This window comes from Pinus tabuliformis, chromosome 7 (assembly GCF_031772625.1).
Source record: "Pinus tabuliformis cultivar Carrire ecotype Pingquan chromosome 7, CPIR1, whole genome shotgun sequence".
Lineage (NCBI taxonomy): Eukaryota > Viridiplantae > Streptophyta > Pinopsida > Pinales > Pinaceae > Pinus > Pinus tabuliformis.
This window is the reverse complement of record NC_142293.1, coordinates 1,921,756,584-1,921,768,484: the sequence shown is the minus strand read 5'-3', so window position 1 is coordinate 1,921,768,484 and position 11,901 is coordinate 1,921,756,584.

The window sequence follows — 11,901 nt, the reverse complement described above, 5'->3', positions numbered from 1 at the left end:
TTTCATTTGTCCAAGTTTCTTCTAATTACAGATCCATTCGTCAATAATATCCTTGGCCAATTACACCATCCCAAGCATCAGTAGAGAGCTTATATTTTATTTTCAATTATTTATTTAAATAGAATTTGATTGGATTTGTTTTAAATGCCAGAAATGACATTTTGATTTTATTGATTGTATCTTAATTTATTTTGATTTCTTTTTGCAGGAAAACAGGGGAAGAAATATGGAGAAAAGGATCTCAGTCAATGAGAATGCTCTAGCAATTGAAGATTAGAATTTTTGAGCAAATAAAATTGGATTTGACAGATTTACCTTCAACAAACTTTCCTTTGCAAATATTATAAATAATAGATGACAGAATGTAATAGGGGGTTGCTCTCCTCTGCAATTTAAGACTTTTGAAAGCACTTCTGTAATAGGAATCTAGAGTTGTAGGAGAGAGGAGAGAAAATCTCAGATCTGGGGATTATTGAGGATTTTTCCTTTGTATCTTGAATTATGCATGATGGACAAAGTTTGCACTATTGTGGCTTTAGTTTTGAAGACAGAAGTTTAAGTAATGTAAAGAGCTGTTGGAGACCAGGGACAAAGAAATGGATGCAATAAATTGGTATTTCTAATAGTGCTGTTTCAAATATCAGTTTCATTTTTATGGTAATAGGAATGTCTCATTTTGTTCATATTTGTGCACTATTGTCAATATGGGTAATTTGTATCAATGTTGTTATTATGTATCTTTGTTCTTATGAATTAATTTCTGATTTTTGAGTAACTATTTACTTAGAAATCTGCCTTATAAACTGATTTATTGAATGGTAATGTGTTGTGAACTATTTTCACATATTATTGTTTAATCATTGGATTTACTGATTTAGTAATCAATATCATTTTTGTGAACTACTTCTTGAGTGTTGTTGGTTTATTATTTCAGTTTAGAGGTCTCAATAGAATGTGTTTTGATATCTATAATATCAGTTAATTGAACTACTTCATTAACTTGATATTCATTATAAACAAGACATATTTAAAATCTCAATACTTTAAATATCTTGCTCTTGGTTGAGTTAGATCTATATCTACCTAATTAAGATAGAATTAAGATTAGTTTCTTTTGCTTGCATCTTAGAATAAGCTTGCATTTAGAGTAATTTCTACATTCTTTAAAGTCCTCTTCTCAAAGAGGCAAAATTTTAGTTGTGGCTTGGCCGAACCCAAATCAACTTAAGGGTCATTCTCTTGCCTGATCAACAAGAAGAAGTGATCTGATATTTCTTTCTATTGGTTGTTAAAGACACGTCATAAATTAATAGCGATAGGGAGAAGGTAACTGGACCTAGTTAAATCAGTCGGAGCCACTAATCCAAACGGAAAAGGAGCTGCTTTAAGGTCTGGACCGGGTGGTTATCCCCCATTGTTGTTGTAGCGAATTTCGAGGCTTCAACATTTTTGGCACTAGAAGGAGGGCATGAAACTTGTTGTCTATTGGAGTTTTTCAATTTTATTTATTATAATGTTTCCTCTTAAGCTTCCAATTTGGAGTTGTATCCATGGACGTGCATCTTCCAATACTCCACCCGAAGTGGTAAGACTCTTGTTTCAGGTAAATTTTAATGGTGAGAGAAATTCTTCTGCTTTTAATCGTGTCCTTCAATTTATTCAAAATGTCTCAAATTATGATTTTCAAGGAATTGATGAAGGCATCTTATGTAGAATTTTTACTCTCACATTTGTGGCAAAAGCTAGAAACTGGTGTAGAATTCTTCCAATTGCCTCAATTCACAGCTGGGATCAATTTGTTACAATTTTCATTTGTAAATTTGATGGCTATGATTATCAACAGGTATGTGAGGAAATTGAATATCTACGAAGGTTTGAAAATGAGTCTGTTAATGATTTTAATATTCAATTTCATTTGAATTGTTTAAGATTTAAAGTTGAAGATAAACTTACGGAAGAAAAAATATCAGATTGGTTTGAATATATTTGTTCTCTTCTTCTCATTCCCAATCCATATGAAATTAGTTCAAGCTTTGTCTCATCCCCTTCCAACATAAATGAGAATTCCAATTTGGATGTACAAATAAATTGTGATGAAGTGGTTTCGCAAAGCTTGGAAAATATTTCTATTCAAACGCAAGAAGACAACATTAGCAATTTTGGAGAAAGAGCTACCTTGGAATCTGAAAATTACTCTGCGGTCAATTCAGAAAATCAGATCGCAAATCAACAAGTACAAGTAGCAATCAAAGTAAATAATAACACGCAAACTGTTGTACAAATTTCTGAATTTTTCCATGATGAGCAAAAAAGCAGCCTTCTTCAAGAAAGCATGAGTACACAAAGGAATGATTTAGAATCTGAAATTTACAATGAGCATAATGCACAAGAGTTCTCAAACAGAGACAGTTTTAAATGCATTGTTTCAGGTTCACATTTTTCCCTTTATCCTGATATTTTTAATGATGGTAATTTTTCCCCTCTTGGTATTAATGATTTTGCAGAAAATAAAGAGGATGGTCTAAATGAATTACCAATAAATTTTTATCAAGATAAAGAAACAATAATTGATCATTCTTTTGCCATTAATGAGCATGAAATTTTTATTCCTCCTTGTTTTGATATATTGGATGAGATAGAAGGGAATTTTAGAGAATATTGTGAAGTCATTTATGATAATTACTCTGACATTGAGGATGTTGATTTCTATTCCTCTCAAGAGAATCCTCATGAGAAAATTCAAATAACATCTATGAATGAGGAACGTTTCAATTTAGAAATTATTCCAACCTATCCTCATTTTAGAGTAGCAAATTATCTTCATGATTTCACCATTCAAGAAAACATTCCAATTTATGATTCATATCATGATCAAGCTCTCATTCCTACTCATAATCATAATTCGTTTTCTAATTCACAAGTTGGAATTCAAAATTACTCAAATTCCATAATTCTGACCAATCCTTGTGAAAAAGAAACTATTTTAAAACGATCCCAATTATGCTATAACATTAGTTGTATGAATAATGATTTCATTTTATTTTTGTTTCCTCAATTTTTTTTTTTGCTGCCATATTGAGCACTTTATTATCAAACACTCAATTGATGAATTTCCTTATTTCGAAATTGAAGTTTCATATTATAACCATGAACATCAAGAGCTGTTAACATGTCAATGTCAATTGATGTTAATTTCTTATCAAAAGCTTCTATCTTCTCAAAGGCAATATCAACAAGAGAATGTATTTTTACAATCTGACCAGCAATCTAATTTAATTAATAATTTTCAATTGTATTTAACAGATTCCTATTCATTTTTCATTGACTAATTTGAGAAATATTTGGAAAGTTTTCCTTCAAGGAAAATTGTTAATAGCTTAACATTTATACATAAAATTAACAATTTTTTCCAGGCTTTTGAATGTAAAAGTTCATATCCACAATCTGGCCTTTCATCTCCTCTTTTGAACATTTCCCAATTATTGATAGAAATCCATCCAGATTTCTATGATCCAATTGGAAAGGAAATTTCAAGAGAAAGAGATTTTAATTAAGTTGCTAACAATAACTGTGCATTCTATTTATAGAATTATTTTTGTTAGTTCAATTAAATTTGTATTTTTATTACTAACATTTGAACTGTACATATATGCAGGAATAAAAATGAGAGAATGGTTACACTGAAAATATGACTATCCCTAGTCATCTTCATGTATATAGTTAGAATAGAAGTAAAATTAATTTAGTTTGTTTGTTTTATGTAGTTAATTTATTTTTAATAGTTCTGCAGATTAAAAATAAAGGAAGCAATCAGCCCTTCTCATATCATATACATGTTCAAGGAAATATTTACCTCTCATCAGAAAATTTCTAATTCTTCCTTCCCATTTTTAAATCAAAATTTATTGCAACAATACCTCTACCCATGAATACATCTCTGCCTATTTTTGAATAATGTATTGACAAAATTTAATTGAGTATGCACCTGACACACATTTAAATCTATGTTGATATTCTCCACGACTAGTGGCTTTATCCCATTCAGACCTTTATTTTATTATTTGATGTTACAATACGCATCATATTCATTTACTAAAGGCATTATTGAATAGTCACTATAACAATACGGATTCTTCTCAAGTTATTTGGAATAAGCAGAGGTAATAAATTGTTGTTTCAATTCAAAATGGAAGACTATTTTCATATTTATTTCTGGTAAATTTTATATTTCCTGAACATAAATAAACAGATTTTATTTAGGCTGATTGCACACTCCGATTTAGAATAAATGATGAGATGATTTTGAACAAAGTCAGAATTTTGATAAATCCAAGGAAGGATTTGAAGATTCATGAGGTAAAATCTGCAGACAATTTCCTTCCAGGTACGCATTTACAAGTTCGTTCTCATCTATTATTAGTTTCTCTTTTCCTTAGTTTATTTTTTTATTTTTGTTCTGTTTTATTTACAGGTTTTCATTTGTTTTCAAAACTTTTTTTTTTCCTCTGGAAAAATCCATAAATATTTCATTAATGAGCAAAAATTTACATGAGAGTGTCTGTTTGCCAGTATTAACAGTTTTGCTATTATATCGCATTACCACGCAGGGTATGCTTCAACATTTATAGAGTTCTGTACATCCTTTATCAAAATATCAAAAATCATTTCAGTATGAGTCTATATTAGATCTGTTAAATAAAGCAGTTTCTAATGAGCTATTTGCTGACCCAAGGTTGGGTATCCTGGGTCTATATACGGACGATGGAAAAACTTTTGTTCCTACTGATCTTTCACCTCTGTAATCTCCCAGATGCCTCTGTCCATCAGCGCTGCCTCCTTGGATAATTTGTCGGCACCCTTGTTGTGTTCCCTGTAGATGTGAGAGATAGAAATATTGTTAAAAGCTGATTTGAGAGTCAGTGCTTCATGTAAAATTATGCTGAGTGAGTGCATGTGACAAGTCGCAGTGCCATTTATCCAATTTATGATGATCTGTGAGTCCCCAAATATGTTGATGCTAGTGCAGTGGTGCCTCAGTGCAAAGTGAAGTGGCGAAGAGTGATGAGTTCTGCAAAGTTATTGGTTCCAGATCCCAGTCCCGCTTTGATCCTGAAGTGATGGTTTTGTGAGATATGTAGGATGATGCCTCCTCCACAGCTTTGCATGTTTGCCGCCCCATCGAAAAAAGCCCAAGGCGTACCAGGGTCAATGGGAGGAGGAGGAGTAGGATGGCGAGATGAGGGAGGGGGGGGGGTCGGGTAGTTCCCTCAGGGCTGCTACAATACCAGCCTCAAGCAGAGGCCAATGAATGGGCTTATTTTCAAATATCACTCTGTTTCTAATTTTCCAAATCGCCCAGTTTACAATGATGGGAAGATTAATGATTTTTGAACCTCTGTTGTTCTTTTCCCAATCAGTCCAAGCGCTGAGGATATCATTACCAGCCCAGTCACCCGCGTAGTTAATTGATGTCTTTAGGCTTTGCCACAGGTTCAATGTCGAATTACATCTAAGGAAGATGTGTTCCGGAGATTCCGAGTCTGCCTTACATAATACGCACCACGAGGGGCCATGCTGACCTCTTTTCATGAGCTGATCCCCAGTTGGAATTTTGTTCCGTAGAATGCACCAATTGAAGAGGTTAGCTCGAGGGGAGGCGGTTTGTTTCCAGATATTCTGCCACCAATTTGCAATTGCCTCGGGCTTTTTATGAGCAATAAGCTGTATGTAACCATCCTTGGGTGTGTATACACCGTGTTCTGCCAGGTTCCATACAAGTTCATCCGGCCCTTCTGTAATTCTAATGTGAGCTTTTGATAAGGCATCTCTGTATTCTTCCCATGCAGTGTGCCATCTTCCAGGGAGATTTAGTTGGCGCGCTGTTTTCCAAGCTTGATGGAAGATATTTGATTGGTCCTGGTCCGCAATCTATGAGATAACTCTAATATTCCGAGCTGTGAGATGTGCAACCAGTTCTGGTGGAAGGGAATGTCGTCCCCCACTCCCTATCCAGGGGTCAAGACCAATCCTTGCATTATTCCCTTCTTTAATGCGCCAGACCAAGTTGTCTCTAATGAGAGGCATGGAATGTAGGAGGGCCTTCCAAATCGAAGATATACCTGTTTTATTCCACTCCGGGAGTCTTGCCCAGTCATAGATGCTGAGAGGCCATATATATTTGTGGAATGTAATGCTGGTCCATAGGCTCTGAGACGTCAGAAGGGCCCAACCCATTTTTCCTGCTAATGCTTTAGCGAAGATAGGGAGCTCCTTCAAACCCCAACCTCCCCATTTCTTGGGTAGGGCGATCTTATTCCAGCTGATCCAGGCAAAGATGCGTTTGTCTTGGTTGCCCGCCCAAAGGTATCTATTGCACAGCTGCTGTAACTTAGCCAATATGTTCCGTGGTATCCAAGCCAATGCCATCCAGAACACTGGAGTGGCTTCAAGAACAGACTTTATCAGTGTTAGTCTTCCCGCCCTGGAGAGGTATCTGTGGCTCCAGCATGATAACCTTTTCTCAATCTTCGATACTAGCCATACCCAATCAGCTATCTTTTGGTGAGTCGGCTTTAGCCAATATCCCAGGTATTTAAGGCCTCCTTCAAGCAGCTAGGCGGAGTATGGAAAAGCCTGTCTAGCCATGAGTGATTCATTTGCTGTAGTTCCCACCGAGGTGATAGTGGACTTTGTTCTGTTCACTTCCATTCCCGTTGCTTTTGAGAAGAGCTCTAGGATGTGAGTGAAGGAAGTAGTGTCCTGTACGCTCCCATCCAATAGGATTAAGACATCATCTACAAAAAGAAGGTGTGTGAGGTAGCATACATCAATGATTTTGAGACCTTTAATAGTCCCCTCCCTTTTAGCCGAGATGATAAGCCTGCTTAGAGCTTCTATGACCAAGAGAAATAGAAGTGGCGAGAGGGGACAACCCTGTCTCAGCCCTCTTTCAGAGTGGAAGAAATGTGAGGCTGATCCATTGATCAAGATGCTGAAAGTGGGGGAGGTGATGCATGCCATGATCCAATTGATTAAGGCATGGGGAAAGCCGATGTGAATGAGGATCATTTTTATGTAAAGCCAGCTTACGCAGTCAAATGCCTTGGATAGATCAATCTTCAGCAGGATGCACTTGAGATGATTAGTCCAGATGGAGTGGATTGCCTCTTGAGCCGATCCAATGGCTTCATGGATCTGCCTGTTTTCCAGAAATGCAAATTGTTGAGGAGAGATGTGTCTGGAGAGAATGGGCTTGATCCTATTGGCTATGATTTTGGAGATTATCTTATAGAGAACATTACAGAGGGATATGGGGCGAAAGTCATCAAAAGAGGATGGGTTGTCGGATTTGGGGATGAGAGCAATGAATGTGGTATTGATAGCATTGTAGAGACTGCCCGAGATCTTGCTTTCCTCAACAGCCTTTAAGATATCTCCTCCCAGGAGTTCAAAGAAGGCAATGTAGAATTCTATCGTCCAGCCATCCAGCCCCGAGCTCTTTTCCTTTTGAAACCATTTGATAGTACTTTCTAGTTCTTCCATAGTCACTGGGGCTTCAAGGTCTTCAGTATCCTCCTCTAGTACGAATCTGGGGAAGTGAGAGGCTACATTGATGATTTCTGCCAGATTTGTGCCTGTAGGGTTTTTGTATAGGCCTCTGAAGTGTGAAGTACCCAGATGAGAGAGCTTGTTAAAGGAATCCGCCAGGCCTCCCTCAGGGAGGGGGAGGTTCCATATGGTGTTTGCCACTTTTCTACCTTTGGCAAAGTTGTGGAAGAATCTGGTGTTCTCATCCCCAGCTTTAAGCCAAGTAGCTCTGCTACGAAGCTTGGTAGCTTCCTCTCTACCCTTGAGGATATTGTTCTTCAGATTTTCCAGCTCCACGAGGTGAGCCTTGTCCTCCTGAGTTATGAACCCTAGGCTCCTCTCGTCCAGTAGGGCATTCAGGTCTTCTTCTACTTTGATTAGTTGCTCATCTTCTCGTTTCTTCTTCTCCCTGGCCCAGTTGATCACAATATGTTTGAGCTCAGTCAGATTTTTGACAAATCCCCTTGCCATGGAGGACTCTCGGTCTATAGGATGAGCTTTCCAGTATTCTGTAATCAGATTAGAGAAGCCAGGGTCTTGAAGCCACTGATGATTAAACTTGTATGGTGCTTTAGGTTTCAGCTGCGGCCCCTGGATTTCCATGGCAATTGGGGAGTGGTCTGAGATGCCTCCATTGCTTACCCACTGTTTGTATGAGTGCAGTCGGTGGATCAGAGGGCCTTTCATTAGAAATCTATCTAATCTTCGGGCCAGAGCAGCCGAACCTGTCCTTCTATTTCTCCATGTAGGGTGAGGCTTCTGAAGAGGGATGTCGATGAGGTCATGCTGTTCCAATAACCGTCTCATGTATTCTGTGATGGGATCAATCTGGGCTGATGATCCCCATGACTCGCTGAATCCCAGGGAGAAGTTCAGGTCTCCACCTATGATGATATGATCAAGTGATAATAGGTTACAGCTGAGGAGATGACTCCAATAATTTTCCCTCTGTTGGCAAGGCCCATATATGTTAACAATGCGGAGGGGGAGGCCGAGCTCAATAGAGAATATATCAGCACCCAGGAATCCGAGACCCCCCCAAGAGGAGTCAAGCCTGATAGAGCTGGGATTATATCCAAGCGCCAGTCCACCCGATCTGCCCATGGCATCAGATGCAATGAAGTGCCATCGGGCACCTACAGAGGCTAGGGCTCGAGAAGTAGACTCTGCAGAACCAAGGGTTTCTTGTAGTAGTATGATATCGGGGAGTTCGACCTCAAAAAGTCGTTTGAGGGCTAGCTGTTTTGGGGTGCTAGCCAGGCCCCTACAGTTGAAGGAGATGCACTTCATGGAGGACCGATCTTTGGGGGTTTTGTTGCTCTAAGGACCCCGTCAATAGTGGCTTGACGCCCAGCTGCTACTTCCGCTCCGGCGAGCCTAATGGATTTATGGAGATTTGATTTGCGACCCCGGGTAGTGAGGAACCCAGGGCCTAAAGGGACAATGCCCAACCCGGATAGGGTTTCAGAGACCTCCAGATGAGATAAGCGAGGGCGTAGGGAATAAGGATGGGATGGGGTTGAACGGGATGATGATGGCGAGGAGGGCGGGGATGATAGAGGCAGAGTGGGCAGAGCAGTGGATGGAACCAGAGGGGGAGGGGGTATAACACATTGAACCATAGTGCATGCAGTCGAAAAATCAAGTGCAGATGAGATATTTGATGAATTAGAGGAAGGAATAGGAGAGATACCCGACACTTGCGCGGCCGCTGCTGCTGCCCGAGCCCTGGTCAGCGGTGGCGAAGGTGGGGTGATCTTTCGCTTGTCCATTTTTGCAGGTTCACCATGGGGTCCTGTGCTGCTTTGAGGCGGACGAGGAATGGAAGGGGGAGCTCCGCTAGAGATAGCTGGTGCCGACTTCGGAGATCCATCCTGTTTGTTATTCAACGGGCAGTCCATGAACAAATGACCGACTTGGTGACATCGATTGCACCTGAAGGGAACACCCTCGTAATCTAGTGTCTGCATTCTGCTGAAGCTTCCCCATCTTAATGTCATCTTTTCTAGTAAACCCTCCCTGGTATCCAGATGGACCAGAATTCTCGCCAGTATTCTTTTGTTGTTCTCCTTGTAGGATCGATCGTGGTCCAAGTACGTTCCTAAAGCATTCCCGATCTTGACGAATGCTTCCTCAGTCCAGTATTGCAGAGGCAACCCCGGTAGCCTCACCCAAAGGGGGCCAGCGCTAATCTGTTCGCGCTCCGGATCAAATAGAGGGCTCCACCTTTTCAATAGCACCGATGCCATTTCTATGTGCCAGTACTGTGCCAGTACAGTGTTCGTGTGATCCTCTTTAGAGAAATGAAGTGAGAACCATCCCCTTGGGAGTTCTTGTACTTCCGGTAATTCAAAGAATATCGCACCCCAAATTTCCTTCACCCACAATTTTAATCGCTCCGCCGTGAAGGTACGCCCCCGCACATGTCCAACCAAAGTAGTTCGAGCCAGTGCCATGGTCTCCTCGAAGTTTGTGGGGTCGTCGAATGATACTGTAACGTCTTTGACTGTAGCTTTGATGCACTTGGGTCTCTTCTGTGAGCGCGGGGCGGTCGGATGATCTATGAGAGGGTTTGAGGCCCCGATCCCTGGGGAGGGCTTTGCGGGCTGTGCATTTAGGGCCGGCATGCAAAAGATCCTCGAGGGTCTGATCCCAACGTCGATCGGTGGCTTATCCGCTGCAGCCCTAGAATCAACAGGGGGAATGGGGTTTTCCGGTGCTACCAGGTGATCAGACGGAGGGATGGCGAATTCTACTGAAGGCCTGTTCTCATCCGGGACGGAGGGAGGTGCAGATCGAGGAGGAGATGGCAAATCAGAGGTAAAAGCGTCCGGAGAAAATTGTGAAAGGAGGATGGCAGTACCTGGTGAAAGGGGCGGTGCATCCAGAGCAGGGGATGTAGGCGGAAACGGCAGCGAGACCACAGGAATGATGTCCTGTGCGGCGGGGATTCCAACAGCTGGTCCTGGAGTGTCGTAAGGGTTTCCGAAGATGGCGATCCCTTCTAGTGGGTCCGCGGAGTAGTCTACCAGCTCCGTAGCTTCGAGGTTCTCCATACCGGTCAACCGTAGAAACCACTGTCGCTGTCTGCAGCCGGAAACCGAAACCCTGTTCCCTGATTTATGCTTCTCCGATCCGGCGGTCTCCCAATTTCCTGCGGCTCCTGCAGCTATGTTACCCTAATCCCATACAGTCGCGACGCATCATGGTCCGCTCCTCTCAGATCCTCAATCTTTTTTCAAGGTCTCGTAGTTCCATTTGTTTTCAAAACTTGAAATAAGCAACAAACACATTTCAAATTTGCAACAGGTTCAAGGAAATTTTATTTGTGATTCATTAAGATTTGAGCATTCTTTAACTTTGCTTTCATTCATCATTTCAATTTGGTTTTCATATTGCTGATACTACGGTGAATACATATTCGCAATACTACCATCCCGCTCATCTTCATCAATAATTTCATTCCGATATCACATCATCCACTTCACAACCATTTGTAGCGAAATATTTCATCGGAAGTAGATTTTAGCATTTTTGATAACAAATTGTTTATAAAATATCTCCGATGTATTACCTTGCTCATATGTCATATCGCATTTCGCATATCGGACATTTGCAGTTGAGTATACTTTCATTATCATGAATCACTGATCTTCGATAAACGACTTTACCAATATCGCGATGACCACATAATTCTAGATCCAATATGAAATTCAAATCGTTTATAAAATATCGCGTCCATTCAATCGCAATAAAGTAGGGGTATAATTTTAAAGGGCCGATGTCTCGGATCCGATATGTTATTAAATTTTCATCATAAAATTATCGGGTCCACTCTTCATCGCATATCGGCGTATCAAGTATTGTTACATCATGTGCTTAAGATTGTCGATCGCGATCACCGATTGCCGATCGCGCCGATTACCGATCACCGATTAGCATCGCCGATATCGCAATCGCTTCATCGCATTTGTATTGATGCTCACATCACATCTCCGACTCTACGATGTGCGATGTGCGATGTGGGAAGCACAATGTAAATATGCCCCGATCCCCAATATAATATTTCTTTATTGATGCGATCGCTCCATCTCATAGCACATCTTCTCATCGCATCTTTTCATATCGGAAATTTGCCATTGCAACCTCCGATGCGATAACTTCCAATGCATGCTTCTAAGCCATTAACATTTAATCAATATATGACATAGCAACAAAGGTGAAGTCTTGCAAATTAAACTTGAAACATGGTGAAGAAACATGTGATGCGAATCATCCGATACAGCAATATGTTATTTTAAAAGCAAGCTTCGA